This window comes from Dendrobates tinctorius, unplaced genomic scaffold (genome assembly GCF_039654945.1).
Source record: "Dendrobates tinctorius isolate UK_male_01 unplaced genomic scaffold, ASM3965494v1 ptg000016l, whole genome shotgun sequence".
Lineage (NCBI taxonomy): Eukaryota > Metazoa > Chordata > Amphibia > Anura > Dendrobatidae > Dendrobates > Dendrobates tinctorius.
Genome location: NW_027361684.1, coordinates 83,699,021 through 83,710,174, shown reverse-complemented (window position 1 = coordinate 83,710,174; position 11,154 = coordinate 83,699,021). Strand labels below are relative to the sequence as shown.

At 41.2% G+C, this 11,154-nt stretch overlaps 1 long non-coding RNA gene across 2 annotated transcripts; it reads left to right on the top strand.

Moving 5' to 3' along the window:
- The first annotated feature begins 2,525 nt into the window (after window positions 1-2,525).
- LOC141080636 (uncharacterized) lies at window positions 2,526-8,553 on the top strand. Of its 2 annotated transcripts, XR_012228977.1 has the most exons (5): window positions 2,526-2,644; window positions 2,829-3,823; window positions 6,518-6,571; window positions 8,066-8,144; window positions 8,329-8,553. It is a non-coding gene; the product is annotated as an uncharacterized lncRNA (long non-coding RNA). The 2 variants fall into 2 exon arrangements; XR_012228976.1 differs by lacking the exon at window positions 8,329-8,553 and having other exon boundaries at window positions 8,066-8,263.
- Window positions 8,554-11,154: the final 2,601 nt, after the last annotated feature.

Sequence of the window (11,154 nt, the reverse complement as noted above, 5' to 3'; positions counted from 1 at the left end):
ATTCCAACATATAGATTTGCCCTGACTAAGTGTCAGTCTCTAACTTCTTGGCTGCCAATGCTAATGCCTTTACCCCCATGGCTGTCAGAGCCACCAACACATCTATGCATTTAAATCATGTTCTCAGCTCCCATCTCATCTGAATAATAAACACTGACAGTTCATCTCATCAAAAAAATCAAGTTGTTGTAAAATATCTTTCTTGGTTTTCTTACTGAGAAGGAGAATTGTGCCGAACACTTCCTCCCCACTAGTATGCTTGCTTGAGGCAAAGGAGGACAATTGTGAGCTGCATTTGGCAGCAGGGGTGAAACTTAACACGAACAGCTGTCACGCTTGGGTCAGGAGAGCTGAGGCCAGTCCGAGCACTGCGATGCATTCATTGTCCGTGTTACCCGACCGTCTTGCTGCGTCCTAAAATGAACCTGTCACCTCCAAAAATGCTATTTGCCTGCATTCATTGTGGTAATCTGCAGGTAAATAGTGTATTTGCTGTGTTTTGCTGTGTTACTGGAAGTGTGGCTACAGGGAGAAAATGTAAATTTATATTCTCTTCAGCTTCTCACTTTCAGTGATTGATGCGGTGCTGGGAATGGTTACAGTCAGGGCAGAGATGCACACAACTATGCATTGGCATGTCGGAAGACAGCAAAAGCAGGTAAAGCTGTACATCCCTTCGCAGGTGGCACACTGATGCACTACATTGCGCTACCTTTGCAGGGAAGAAGAAGGAGATGCTTCTCATGAGAGCAGGTAAAAGGCATATTTATAACCAGCAATTCCTCATTTTTCCAACAAAATTTGCAAGAACATTTTTTACATACCATATCAAATTTGAAGGGATTTTGAGGGTCTATATGACAGAAAATACCCAAATGTGACACCGTTCTAAAAACTGTACCACTCAATGTGCGCAAAACTATATTCAAGAAGTTTATTAACCCTTCAGGTGCTTCACAGGAACTAATGGAATGTGGAAGGAAAAATGAACATTTCACTTTTTTAAACAAATAATTTACTTTAGACCCATTTTTTTTATTTTTATAAGGCAAGGGAAAATGAACCTCAAAATGTATTGTGCAATTTCTCCTGAGTATGTCTATACCCAATATGAGGTGGAAGAGCACTATTTTGGTGCACGGAAGGGAAAGAGCAGCAATTGACTTTTTGAACATAAAATTTGCCGGAATCAGCCAACACCATGTCGCAATTAGAGAGCCCTTGATGTGCCTAGACAGAGGAAAGTCCCCACAAGTGACCCCATTTTGGAAACTAGACCTCTCAAGGAATGTATCTAGATGTGTGGTGAGCACCTTGAACCACCAGGTGTTTTCACAGAAGTTTATAATTTTGAGCTGTGAAAATAAAAAATCCATTTTTTCCTCACAGAAAAGTTATTTTAGCCCTAGTTCTTTTATTTTTACAAGGGTAACAGGTGAAATTGCATAATGCAAATTGTTGTGCAATTTCTCCAGAGTACACCAATATTACATATCTGTAGGAAAACTACTGTTTGCGTGCATGGCAGGGATCAGAAAGGAAGGAGCGAAGATTTGGAATGCAGACTTTGATGGAATTGTGTGCAGGTGTCATGTCGTGTTTGGAGAGCCCCGATGTGCCTAAACAGTGGAAAACCCCAACAACTGACCACATTTTGGAAACTAGGCCCCTCAAGGAACTTCTCTAATGGTGTGGTGAGCACTTTGAATCTCCAGGAGCTTCACTGAATTTTCCAAAGTTAATTTGCAAAAATGAAGAAAAAAAAAAAAGAAAAGTTTTCCCCACAAAACTGTCGTTTTTATCCGCAAATGTTTTCAGTTTCACGAGGATAGCAGGAGAAAATAGACCCCCAAATTTGTTGTGCAATGTCTCCAGAGTAAGCAAATATCCCATGTGTGGTCAAAAACTATTTTGGAGGCACAGTGCAAAGCTCAGAATGGAAAAATTGCCATATTGGAGTTCAGCTTTTACTGGAATAGCTTGAGGGTGCGATGTCACACTGGCAGAGCTCTTGAAGTGCCAGAATAGCACAACTCCCCCCTATATGACCTTATTTTTTAACCCCTTTCTGTCATCAGACGTACTATCCCGTCCATGTGCCCTGGGACTTAATTTCCAGGGACGGGATAGTACGTCATAGCGATCAGCGGCGCTCACGTGATGCGCGCCGCTGATCGCGGCCGGGTGTCAGCTGATTATCACAGCTGACACCAGGCACAATGTATAGTCACTGCACACGCTGATTGTACTTAATGTGAAGTAAATTTATTGCTTGACAGTGAGGAAGCGACATCAAACGACGTTTCGGCCACATCGGCCTTTATCACAAAGTCGCTGTAATAAAATACATACATAAAAATATCAAAAAATTGTAAACTTTATACAAAATATATACACATAGTATCCAGAGAGCATGGAATATAAGCACTAGAATTATTTAGAAAGATGTGGAGACATCAAACACGTGAAACTGTGTGTCCTATTTTTTATTTTTTATTTTTATTTTTGTCTTTTTTTCTTTATTTATGTCACCCTAATGATATGTTCATCTATCCCTACTTACAGAATATGCTATCAACTCATTTATGCCTAGCAGTGACACTATCGATTTGGTGAAAACAGACCCTACATTCAATTGAAAAGGGTATGACCACGCTCCTTCATGTTTCTTATCTACCGCGTTATCTCTCAGTTTCACGTGTTTGATGTCTCCACATCTTTCTAAATAATTCTAGTGCTTATATTCCATGCTCTCTGGATACTATGTGTATATATTTTGTATAAAGTTTACAATTTTTTGATATTTTTATGTATGTATTTTATTACAGCGACTTTGTGATAAAGGCCGATGTGGCCGAAACGTCGTTTGATGTCGCTTCCTCACTGTCAAGCAATAAATTTACTTCACATTAAGTACAATCAGCGTGTGCAGTGACTATACATTGTTTATGCGATTCTGGGACTATCCATTCCTTCTCACTGGCACCGCGAACTCGAACCCTCTGGCCGAGTGCTAACCATCTGTATTACCTAGTATCAGTTTTCTTTGGTTATTAGCACCGACCCAGTATCCATGACGTCTGAAACATTTATGTACGACGATGCACTAGGATCAACAATTTTATCTAAAATCAGATCTGGCTCAGATTTTCTTCACGTTCCCAGTAGGGACATCAAGACGAGAGACTGGGAGAAAGGAAAGAAAAGACTCATAGCTTATGATCTACACTGCGCCACGTTGGGCGAATACCATCGACAAGGGAAGATACCCCACGGGCTTCGTAGCCACTTGAGACCTACTCTTTTCTCTGACAACGCTAAGTACTGTGCCACTTTTCAGAGAATTCTGAATAAATGCTCATTCGATATAATTCTATTAACAATCGAATACCTTCAAGAAGCCATAACTGATACCGAAGCAATAATCTCTACTATAGAGACCCAATTAACTTCAACTTTGAGTAATACTGAGTTTAGTACTCTCAAAAATAAAGTTGATACTGTTTTATTAACACATCGAAAAACTCTAGAAGAATGGAAGAGGTCTAAATTTCAACGTGACACAGAAGACTACCTGAATAACAGAGTGTACAGATGGAAAGATCCAGCACCAAGACACTACCGTTCCAGACCCCGCCGCCACCAAGGGGGATACACAGCCTCCGGGGGATCCTCTCCAGTTGGCGGTTCTTCACCAGGATCCGGGAGCGACACTGGCAGCACCTCTCTTTCCAGAGTTCCTTTTTTAGGTCAAAACGCACGCCAACAAGGCGGTCGAGGAGGAGGGGAACAAAATCGCCAGATGACTCTTCGGTCGCAACAGGTAGGAGTCCAAACTTAATTGTAAATATCTCTGATTACTCCCTTTCTCCTTTAGAATTTAAAGTGCTAAACCTAGGACTCTCATTCTGTCCAACACCAAGATGGGATGCTTTCCAATTAGAGAAAGACCTACAACAATTTTACCGCAACATTAGATTAAAGGTACATTTTGACGATTCTTCAACAAGGGTAGCCAACAGCATAGCTCCAGATTCCAATTGACACCTTAGGACTACACAACCCAAGTAGCTTTATGCCTCCCAAAACCAATCATGCAGTTGAGACTTTTATAGACCTTCTTGACAGGGATATTAAACAGACCATCCATGACCAACGATTGGGCCTACTTCCCGTCCGCCATAATTTATCACCTGTTGAAAAACAAGCTATCTCATCCTTGAGGGACAATCCAAACATCATTATAAAACCGGCAGACAAAGGAGGAGCAATCGTTGTCATGAACAAGAATCAATACGTGACCGAAATTCAGAGACAACTCTCGGATACCAACACATACAGGAAAGTTCATACTGACCTGACATTCCAAATACGTAGGAAAATAGACCAAATTCTTGACAAACATATGCAGCTTAAGACCATAGATGCAAAGACTAGAACATTTCTGACAAACCAACATCCCATAACCCCGGTACTCTACACCCTCCCCAAAATCCACAAAAACCTACACAACCCTCCTGGACGTCCAATAGTAGCTTCCACGGACTCCATCCTCAATCCTTTATCCATTTTTCTAGAGAAAATATTAACTCCATTTACTCACACCACTAAATCTTTTATTTTGGACACAGGCGATTTCCTGAATAAGATTCGTTCCATTAATTCCGTTTCACCCAGCAGCATTCTCTGCACCTTTGATGTCAACAGTCTATACACATCAATAACACATGATAAAGGTATAGAGGCAGTCAGACTAACTCTCATGGAAGCTAATACTGCACCGGACACACAGGCTTTGTGTTTGGACCTTCTAAATATAGTCTTACGGGAAAACTTCTTCCGATTCCAGGATGATTTTTTCATCCAGACATGCGGCACCGCGATGGGCTCTAATGTAGCCCCCGCGTACGCAAATCTTTACATGGATAAGTTTGAACGAGACTACATTTACGCCAATCCACTTTTCCAGGAATTTGCCACAGTGTGGCTTCGCTACATTGATGATATTTTTTGCATATGGGGTGGGGACTCAACTAGCCTTTCTAAATTCTATGATACCATCAACAATGCCAGGCATGAGCTGAAATTTACAATGTCCCACAACCTGGAATCAATCAGTTTTTTGGATACTAGGGTCAAAAAAGATGCACAAGGAACACTGTCATCCGATCTTTACACTAAACCCACCGATTGCAATAATCTCCTTCTGTATGACAGTTGTCATCCAAGGTCCACTCGTAATAGTCTCCCACGATCACAGTTTAAGGGTATGTGCACACGTAGTTTTTAGTCTCTGCGGATTTTGTAGAGAAAACCGCAGGAAATCCGCAGGACAAAGTGCTGCGGTTTTTCTGCGGTTTATCTGCGGATTATCTGCGTTTTTTCTGCGGTTTTGCCCTGCGGTTTTACACCTCATAATGGATGAGGTGTAAAACCGCAGCGTTTCTGCACCAAACAATTGACATGCTGCGGATTGTAAACCGCAGCAAAACCGCGCGGAAAAAAACGCAGCATGTGCACAGCTTTTTTTGATTTCCATAGGAAATAAAGGTACTGTACAACGCAGCAAAATCTGCTGCATTTCTGCAGAGCCAAAAACGCTGCGGAAACACAGCAGAAACCGCAAAGTGTGCACATACCCTAAAAGGATTACCAGGATTGTATCAGATCCTTCGACTAGAGACCTCAGATTACAAGAAATGTCTGATAGATTTGAATCTAGGCATTATCCATCTACACTTCTGGCTTCTGAGATGACTAAAGCACGGATTGACCCCGACACCACCAGAACCACAACAATCAAACCACCCAGACTCCCATTCGTCCATGGTCACCACCCGTCCATGCAAAGAATACATAATCTCATCCACAAACATTGGCCTCTATTGACCAGATCCTATCCTAGGATTAACCTCTTTAAATCCCCACCATTGATGTGCCTGAGGAGACCTCAAAATCTTAAGGACAAGCTTGTCCGGGCTGACCTGGGTACCTCCAGTCACATCAATACACATACTCTAACAGGACAAAAGAGAACTGGTACATTCCCTTGCCTAAACTGCATGAGCTGTTCCAATATCATCAAAGGCAGTGAGATAGTCCACCCACGTTCTGGCAAATCCTATCCAATTAGGGATTACTTCACTTGTGAAACTAACTTCGTCGTTTACATCATCAAATGTCCATGTGGTTTATTGTACGTGGGTGAAACCACCCAGGCAATCAGGGACAGAATATCCAGTCACAAGTCTACGATTAGATGCGGGAAAACATGGCTCCCACTTCCTGCCCATTTCAAGGAAGCCCGACACAACGTATCACAACTACGGTTCCAAATTATTGAAAAAGTCCCTAGACCCAAAAGAGGTGGGAACCATGTTCGCCTTTTAAAGCAACGGGAGACATTCTGGATCTACACACTAGACACCTTACATCCGAGGGGTCTCAATCGAGAAATCGATTGGCTAATCTAATAATTTTTATAAAAATTCCTTTTTTTCTCTTCCTCTTTCCCTAGACCCATTGATTGGTTGCCTTCTTGAGTCTCCCCTTTTTACATCTAACCCAAGCGGTAAGATAATGAAACATAATGTGTTTTTGTTTTTTGTTTTTTCTTTTTTGTTTATGTTTGTTTTTTCTTTTTCAAGTTTGCAAAAAAGTTTTCCACAACCCCCCCCCCTCCCCCCTTTTTTTTCCCTTCCTCTGTTTGAAGGCATTTTGCCGTACAATTTATTTTCACCTTTTCTTTACAAATTTGGTCTTTTTATTTACTTTTCAAAAAAAAATTTTTTCCCCTTATATTTTGTTCCTTGCAGGCTTTTTCCCCCCCCCCCTTTTTTTCCCTTTTTTTCCTTCTTTTCTTTTTTTCTTTTTTTTCCCCCTTGTTCCTTTTTCTCTTTATTTTTTATTTTCTTATTTTTATTTTTTATTTTTTATTTTCTACTATTCTCATTTTATATCTTTATTTTTCCCTTTATTATTTTTCCTTCTTTATTTTTCCTTTTTTCTAATCTTCATAATTCATTTGATTTGAGTTCATAACCTTCTCCATTCTCTCCCCTAGGTCTGACATCACTCTTTTCATTTCTTTTATTTTTTGTTTGTTTAAGTTTGGACTCCTACGCAATTCAAATGCTGTATATTTACATGTATGATTTGCAATAATACTGTTCGTTTATATTTGTTTCCATATGTTAATTGCCCAGTCTCTTTATATATAGCACACTGCACCTCCCCCCCTGATGCGTGTGTCCCACTCAGAGCTACAGCAGTCTCTGCATGGCCTCATTAGGTTTTCTTTGATTGCGCTCTACTGCGCATGTGTGAACAGCCAGCGCCATCTTTTTGGTGGGGATCACTGTGAGACACTACGGCCGTGCTCCAATGCACACGCCCCGGCGTCTGATGTCACTTCCGGTCACATGACCGGACCAGACAGGATAAAAAGCACAGCCTGTGATCCAGCGCTCACTCACTGCTCTGGCACCATTGTGCAGACTTCACACTCCACTGAGCCACCAATAATAGTAAGTACTGTCCCATTGGGACCACTGCTGTACCACCAACCTTACCATGGTCCCTACCCAGGACCACCGCTGCATCACCAACTTTTGTATGGTCCCAATCCAGGACCACCAATCCTGCCACATCTCTAATGTACCCCCTTTTTCTTTGTTTAGCAGTGGCATATTTACCAGTCCACCACCTCTTCAAGGAACAGGATTTAGCGGCAACTTTGGTATATTTCTTTGTTTTCCCTAAATAGAATACAGCTTTTGTCTGGACAGCTAGATACCTGGGCATATTTTTACAGTCCCTCACTGTCTTTTTTGTATACAACTAGCTACGCCACTTATGCTGGTTAATCTGTTTTATCCATCTGTCCTCCAGACACCCAGTTCAGTACTTGATCTATCTTCATTCTTTACTCTTTATTTTTTTATTTTTTTATTTTTATTTTTATTCTTATTCCTATTTTTTTATTTTTCATTTTTTATTTTTATTTTTGTCTTTTTTTCTTTATTTATGTCACCCTAATGATATGTTCATCTATCCCTACTTACAGAATATGCTATCAACTCATTTATGCCTAGCAGTGACACTATCGATTTGGTGAAAACAGACCCTACATTCAATTGAAAAGGGTATGACCACGCTCCTTCATGTTTCTTATCTACCGCGTTATCTCTCAGTTTCACGTGTTTGATGTCTCCACATCTTTCTAAATAATTCTAGTGCTTATATTCCATGCTCTCTGGATACTATGTGTATATATTTTGTATAAAGTTTACAATTTTTTGATATTTTTATGTATGTATTTTATTACAGCGACTTTGTGATAAAGGCCGATGTGGCCGAAACGTCGTTTGATGTCGCTTCCTCACTGTCAAGCAATAAATTTACTTCACATTAAGTACAATCAGCGTGTGCAGTGACTATACATTGTTTATGCGATTCTGGGACTATCCGTTCCTTCTCACTGGCACCGCGAACTCGAACCCTCTGGCCGAGTGCTAACCATCTGTATTACCTAGTACCAGGCACAATGTGTCAGGGGCAGTCACGGACCGCCCCCGACATGTTAACCCCTTTTACACCGCGATCAAACACGATCGCGGTGTACCGGGGGTCAAAGGGAAGCATCGGCAGGGAGGGGGCTCCCTCCGTGCTTCCCTGAGCCCCCCATGGCAGCGCAATGTGCAGCGCTGCTGCGGGGGGCTCTTTCCCTACAGGCCCCCGGATCCAAGATGGCGACGGGGACCTTCGGGGTCTGTAGGGAGCTGACTTCCTCACTGCCTGCAAAGCGCAGGCATGAGGAAGTCTGCAGCAGTGCTTGTGACAGATCGCTGATCTGTCACAGTGATCTGTGATGTGACAGATCAGCGATCAGTCACAGGACAGTGATGTCCCACCTGGGACAATGTAATAAAGTTAAAAAATAAAGTGTAAAAATAATTTTAAAAAAATCGCTAAACAAATTAGTTAAAAAAAAAAAATAAAATTTCCCCAATAAATTAATTTTTTGAAAATAAAAAAAAATAAAAGTACACATATTTGGTATCGCCACGTCCGTAACGACCCACCCTATAAAACTGTCCCATTAGTTAACCCCTTTAATGAACCCCTTAAAAAATAAAATTAAAAAACGAAGCAAAAAATAATGATTTATTATCATACCACCGAACAAAATGTGCAATAACGCGCGATCAAAAAGACGCATATAAATATCCATGGTACCGCTGAAAACGTCAGCTTGTCCCGCAAAAAACGAGCCATGATACAGAATCATTCGCAAAAAAATATAAAAGTTATAGCTCGCAGAATAAAGCGATGCAAAAATATTTATTTTTTATATAAAATAGTTTTCATTGCATAAAACCGACAAAACATAAAAAAAAGACCTAAATGAGGTATCGCTGTAACCGTACTGACCCAAAGAATAAAACCGCTTTATCAATTTTACCGCACACGGAATGGTGTAAACGCACCCCCCAAAAGAAATTCATGAAACGCTGGTTTTTGTTCATTCTGCGGCCCAAAAATCGGAATAAAAAGCGATCAAAAAATGTCACATGCCTGAAAACATCAACTCGTCCCGCAAAAAATAAGACCTCACATGACTCGGTGGGTCAAAATACGGAAAAATTATAGCTCTCAATATGTGGTGAAGCAAAAGCTATTTTTACAATAAAAAAGCGTCTTTTAGCGTGTGACAGCTGCCAAACATACAAACCGCCATAAATAGTAAATCAAACCCCCCGTTATCACCCCCTTAGTTAAGGAAAAATAATAAAATTAAAAGTAAATGTATTTATTTCCATTTTCCCATTAGGGTTGGGGCTAGGGCTAGGGTTAGGGTTAGGGCTAGGGTTAGGGGTGTGTTGGGGTTAGGGTTGGAGTTATAATTGGGTGGTTTCCACTGTTTGGGCTCATCAGGTGCTTTCCAAATGCAACATGGCGTCTGATCTCAATTCCAGCCAATTCTGCGTTGAAAAAGTCAAATGGTGCTCCTTCAATTCCAAGCTCTGCCATGCGCCCAAACAGTGTTTTACCCCCACATATAGGGTATCAGCATACTCAGGACAAATTGCAAAACAACTTTTGGGGTCCTATTTCTCCTGTAACCCTTAGGAAAATAAAAAATTGGGGGCAAAAATATCATTTTTGTGGAAAATGATTTTTTTATTTTCACGTCCAGGCGTTATAAACTTCTGTGAAGCACTTGGGGGTTCAAAGTGCTCACCACACATCTAGATAAGTTCCGTGGGGGGTCTAGTTTCCAAAATGGGGTCACTTGTGGGGAGTTTCAATAGTTTAGGTACATCAGGGGCTCTCCAAACGCACATGACACCTGCAGACCAATCCATTAAAGTCTGCATTCCAAAACGTCACTACTTCCCTTCCGAGCCCCGATGTGTGCCCATACAGTAGTTTTCTCCCACATATGAGGTATCAGCATACTCAGGACAAATTGGACAACAACTTTTGGGGCCCAATTTCTCCTTGTACACTTGGGAAAATAAAAAAATTGGTGACTAAAAGATCATGTTTGTGGAAAAAATACGATTTTTTTATTTTCACGCCCGGGCGTTATAAACTTCTGTGAAGCACTGGGGGGTTCAAAGTGCTCACCACACATCTAGATAAGTTTCTTGGAGGGTCTAGTTTCCAAAATGGTGTCATTTGTGGGGGGTTTCTACTGTTTTGGTACATCAGGGGCTTTCCAAACGCGACATGGTGTCCGATCTCAATTCCAGCCAAAACCGTCAAATGGCGCTGCTTCCCTTCCGAGCTCTGCCATGCGCCCAAATAGTGGTTTACCCCCACATGTGGGGTATCAGCGCACTCAGGACAAATTGCACAATATCTTTTAGGGTCCTGTTACCCTTGGAAAAATAAGAATTGAGGGTGAAAAGATCATTTTTGTGGAAAAAATATGATTTTTTAACTGTATGGCTGTATGTTATAAACTTCTGTGAAGCCCTTAGGGGTTCAAAGTTCTCACCACAAATCTAGATAAGTTTCTGTGGGGGTCTAGTTTCCAAAATGGTGTCATTTGTGGGGGGGTTCCACTGTTTTGGTACATCAGGGGTTTTCCAATGGTGAGATGGACATGGTGTCCGATCTCAATTCCAGTCAAAAATGTCAAATGGC